Below are 6,000 nucleotides of genomic sequence, written 5' to 3' on the forward strand. Positions count from 1 at the left end.
TCCACCGACGTACTTCTTCCTCCTATATATACATACGTACCCCCAAACGATCAGAACAGGGATCCAAAAACCTAATTCCACCGCCACAACTTTCTGTATCCACGAGAACCCATCTTGGGGCCTGTTCCGGAGCTCCGCCGGAGAGGGCCGTCATCACGAGGGCTTCTACATCATCATAGCCTCTCCGATGAAGTGTGAGTAGTTTACCTCAGACCTTTGGGTCCATAGTTAGTAACTAGATGGCTTCTTCTCTCTTTTTGGATCTCATACAAAGTTCTCCCCCTCTCTTGTGGAGATCTATTCGATGTAATCTTCTTTTTGCAGTGTGTTTGTTAAGACCGATGAATTGTGGGTTTATGATCAAGTCTATCTATGAATAATATTTGAATCTTCTCTGAATTCTTTTATTTATGATTGGTTATCTTTGCAAGTCTCTTCGAATTATCCGTTTGGTTTGGCCAACTAGATTGGTAGTTCTTGCCATGGGAGAAGTGCTTATCTTTGGGTTCGATCTTGCGGTGTGCTTTCCCAGTGACAGAAGGGGCAGCAAGGCACATATTGTATCGTTGCCATCGAGGATAACAAGATGGGGTTTATTTCATATTGCATGAATTTATCTCTCTACATCATGTCATCTTGCTTAAAGTGTTACTCTGTTTTAACTTAATACTCTAGATGCATGCTGGATAGCGGTCGATGAGTGGAGTAATAGTAGTAGATGCAGAACCGTTTCGGTCTACTTGTCACGGACGTGATGCCTATATACATGATCATGCCTAGATATTCTCATAACTATGCTCAATTCTGTCAATTGCTCAACAGTAATTTGTTCACCCACCGTAGAATACTTATGCTCTTGAGAGAAGCCACTAGTGAAACCTATGGCCCCCGGGTCTATTCTCATCATATCAATCTCCATCACTTTAATCTTGTTTTGTTTTTTTACTTTGCCTTTACTTTTCACTTTGCATCTTTATACCAAAAATACCAAAAATATTATATCTATCAGATCTCACTCTCGTAAGTGACCGTGAAGGGATTGACAACCCCTAATCGCGTTGGTTGCGAGTAGCTATCGTTTTGTGCAGGTACGAGGGACTTGAGCGTGGCCTCCTACTGGATTGATACCTTGGTTTCTCAAAAACTGAGGGAAATACTTACGCTACTTTGCTGCATCATCCCTTCCTCTTCGGGGAAAACCAACGCAAGCTCAAGAGGTAGCAAGAAGGATTTCTGGCGCCGTTGTCGGGGAGTCTACGCAAAAAGTCAACATACCAAGTACCCATCACAATCCCTATCTCTCGCATTACATTATTTGTCATTTGCCTCTCGTTTTCCTCTCCCCCACTTCACCCTTGCCGTTTTATTTGCCCTCTCTCTCTATCCTCCCTCTCTATTTGCCTCTTTTGCCCATTTGCCCTTGTCTTCTCATGTGCTAGTTTGCTTGTTTGTCGCGATGGCTCAAGATAATACTAAATTGTGTGACTTCACCAATACCAACAACAATGATTTTATTAGCACTCCAATTGCTCCTCTTACCGATGCTGAATCTTGTGAAATTAATACTGCTTTGTTGAATCTTGTTATGAAAGATCAATTCGCTGGCCTTCCTAGTGAAGATGCCGCTACTCATCTGAATAGCTTCGTTGATTTATGTGATATGCAAAAGCAAAAGGATGTCGATAATGATGTCGTTAAATTGAAGCTATTTCCTTTTTCTCTTAGAGATCGTGCTAAAGCTTGGTTTTCATCTTTGCCTAAAAATAGTATTGATTCTTGGAACAAGTGCAAAGATGCTTTTATCTCTAAGTATTTCCCTCCTACTAAGATCATCTCTCTTAGAAACGATATTATGAACTTTAAGCAACTTGATCATGAACATGTTGCACAAGCTTGGGAGAGAATGAAATTAATGATACGTAATTGCCCTACTCATGGTTTGAATTTGTCGATGATTATACAAAAATTTTATGCCAAATTGAATTTTGCTTCTAGAAATCTTTTAGATTCGGCCGCGGGAGGCACTTTTATGGAAATCACTTTAGGAGATGCTACTAAACTCCTAGATAATATTATGGTTAATTATACTCAATGGCATACTGAAAGATCTTCTAATAAAAAAAGTGCATGCGATAGAAGAAATCAATGTTTTGAGTAGAAAGATGGATGAACTTATGAAATTATTTGCTACTAAGAGTGTTTCTTCTGATCCTAATGATATGCCTTTGTCTACTTTGATTGAGAATAACAATGAATCTATGGGTGTGAATTTTGTTGGTAGGAATAATTTTGGTAACAACGCTTATAGAGGGAATTTTAACCCTAGGCCATATCCTAGTAATCCTTCTAATAATTATGGGAATTCCTACAACAACTCTTATGAAATTATAATAAGATGCCCTCTGAATTTGAGAATAGTGTTAAAGAGTTTATGAATTCACAAAAGAATTTTAATGCTTTGCTTGAAGAGAAATTGCTTAAAGTTGATGATTTGGCTAGAAACGTTGATAGAATTTCTCTTGAGATTGATTCTTTAAAGATTAGATCTATTCCTCCTAAGCATGATATCAATGAGTCTCTCAAAGCAATGAGAATTTCCATTGATGAGTGCAAGGAAAGAACCGCTAGGATGCGTGCTTCTAAAGATGCCTTTATTAAAGCGTGTTCTTCCAATTCCTATGAAAATCAAGATGAAGATCTAAAAGTAATTGATGTGTCCCCTATTAAATCTTTGTTTTGCAATATGAATCTTGATGAAACTGAATATGATCTTCCTTTACCTAGAAGGCGTTCAAAAATTCGGAGTATTTAGATCTTTATGATGAAATTGATGAAAGTGGGATTGAAAGAAATAAAAATCTAGATGTTGCTAAACCCACTATATTGGATTTCAAGGAATTTAATTATGAAAGTTGCTCTTTAATTGATTGTATTTCCTTGTTGCAATCCGTGCTAAATTCTCCACATGCTTATAGTCAACATAAAGCCCTCACCGAACATATTGTTGATGCCATGATGCAATCTTATGAAGAAAAACTTGAGTTGAAAGTTTCTATCCCTAGGAAACTCTATGATGAGTGGGAACGAACTATTAAAATTAAAATTAAAGATCATGAGTTTTATGCTTTGTGTGATTTGGGTGCTAGTGTCTCCACTATCCCCAAAACTTTGTGTGATTTGCTAGATTTCCGCAATTTTGATGATTGCTCTCTAAACTTGCATCTCGCGGATTCTACTATTAAGAAACCTATGGGAAGGATTAATGATGTTCTTATTGTTGCAAATAGAAATTATGTGCCCGTAGATTTCATTGTTCTCGATATAGATTGCAATCGTTCTTGCCCTATTATTCTTGGTAGACCTTTCCTTAGAACGGTTGGTGCGATTATTGATATGAAGGAAGGGAATATTAGATTTCAATTTCCATTAAAAAAGGGCATGGAACACTTTCCAAGAAAGAAAATAAAATTACCATATGAAACTATCATGAGAGCCACTTATGGATTTCCTACCAAAGATGGCAATACCTAGATCTATCCTCGCTTTTATGCCTAGCTAGGGGCGTTAAACGATAGCGCTTGTTGGGAGGCAACCTAATTTTATTTTTATTCCTTGCTTTTTGCTCCTGCTTAGTAATAAATAAATAATTTAGCCTCTGTTTTGGTTGTGTTTTTTGTGTTTAACTAGTGTTTGTGCCAAGTAGAACCGTTGGGAAGACTTGGGGAAAGTCTTGTTGAACTTGCTGTAAAAAACAGAAATTTTAGCGCTCACAAGAACTGCTTTAATTTTTATTTGAAGAGTGCTATTTAGTTAATTATTTTTGAAGATGATTAATAGATAAATTCCTCAAGTCCAGCAATTTATTTTAGAATTTTTGGGGTTCTAGATCTTGCGCTAGCTACAGATTACTACAGACTATTCTGTTGTTGAGAGATTCTGTTTTTCGTGTGTTGTTTGCTTATTTTGATGAATCTATGGTTAGTAAAATAGTTTATAATCCATATAGAAGTTGGAATACAGTAGGTTTAACACCAATATAAATAAAGAATGAGTTCATTACAGTACCTTGAAGTGGTCTTTTGTTTTCTTTCGCTAACGGAGCTCACGAGTTTTCTACTTTAAGTTTTGTGTTGTGAAGTTTTCAAGTTTTGGGTGAATTCTTGTGATGGATTATGGAACAAGGAGTGGCAAGAGCCTAAGCTTGGGGATGCCCATGGTACCCCCAATATAATCCAAGGACACCAAAAAGTAAAAGCTTGGGGATGCCACGGAAGGCATCCCCTCTTTCATCCACTTCCATCAGTAATTTACTTGGAGCTATATTTTTATTCACCAACATGATATGTGTTTTGCTTGGAGCGTCTTGTATTATTTTTGTCTTTGTGTTTTAGTATGCCACAATCATCCTTGCTGTACACACCTTTTGAGAGAGCCATACATGAATTAAAATTTGATAGAATACTCTATGTGCTTCACTTATATCTTTTGAACTAAGTAGTTTTGCTCTATGTGCTTCACTTATATCTTTTGAGCGCTATAATTTTGCTCTATGTGCTTCACTTAGATCTTTTAGAGCACGGTGGTGGACTTGTTTTAAAGAAACTATTGATCTCTCATGCTTCACTTAAATCATTTTGAGAGTCTTAATAGCATGGTAATTTGCTTAATAATAATATGCTTGGTATTCAAGATTTGTGAAACTTTCTTTTGAGTGTGTTGAATACTAAGAAAAGATTGAAACATGATAATTGTTTTGAGATATGTAGGTGATAATATTAAAGTCATGCTAGTTGAGTAGTTGTGAATTTAAAGAATACTTGTGTTAAAGTTTGTGATTCCCGTAGCATGCACGTATGGTGAACCGTTATGTGATGAAATCGGAGCATGATTTATTTATTGATTGTCTTCCTTATGAGTTGCGGTCGGGGACGAGCGATGGTCTTTTCCTACCAATCTATCCCTCTAGGAGCATGCGCGTAATACTTTGCTTTGATAACTTCTAGATTTTTGCAATAAGTATATGAGTTCTTTAGGACTAATGTTGAGTCCATGGATTATACGCACTCTCACCCTTCCACCTTTGCTAGCCTCTCTAATACCGCGCACCTTTCGCCGGTATCATACACCTACCATATAACTTCCTCAAAACATCCACCATACCTACCTATTATGACATTTCCATAGCCATTCCGAGATATATTGCCATGCAACTTTCCACCATTCCGTTTATTATGACACACTCCATCATTGTCATATTGCATATCCCGGTACACCGCCGGAGGCATTCATATAGAGTCATATTTTGTTCTAAGTATCGAGTTGTAATTGTTGAGTTGTAAGAAAAATAAAAGTGTGATGATCATCATTATTAGAGCATTATCCCAAGTGAGGAAAGAATGATGGTGACTATGATTCCCCCATAAGTCGGGATGAGACTCCGGAAGAAAAATAAAATAAATAAAAAAAGAGGCCAAAGAAGCCCAAATAAAAAGAGGCCATAAAAACAAAAAGAGAAAAGGCCCAAATAAAAAAAATGAGAGAAAAAGAGAGAAGGGACAATGTTACTATCCTCTTACCACACTTGTGCTTCAAAGAGCACCATGATCTTCATAGTAGAGAGTCTCTCATGTTATCACTTTCATATACTAGTGGGAATTTTACATTATAGAACCTGGCTTGTATATTCCAATGACGGGCTTCCTCAATTTTCCCTAGGTCTTCATGAGGAAGCAAGTTGGATGCACACCCACTTAGTTTCTTTTTGAGCTTTCATATACGTATAGCTCTAGTGCATCCGTTGCATGGTAATCCCTGCTCACTCACATTGATATATATTAATGGGCATCTCCATAGCCCTTTGATACGCCTAGTTGATGTGAGACTATCTTCTCATTTTTGTCTTCTCCACAACCACCATTCTATTCCACCTATAGTGCTATATCCATGGCTCACGCTCATGTATTGCGTGAAGATTGAAAAAGGTTTGAAAAAGTTAGAGTA

Source organism: Triticum urartu, chromosome 1 (assembly GCF_003073215.2).
Source record: "Triticum urartu cultivar G1812 chromosome 1, Tu2.1, whole genome shotgun sequence".
Taxonomy (NCBI): domain Eukaryota; kingdom Viridiplantae; phylum Streptophyta; class Magnoliopsida; order Poales; family Poaceae; genus Triticum; species Triticum urartu.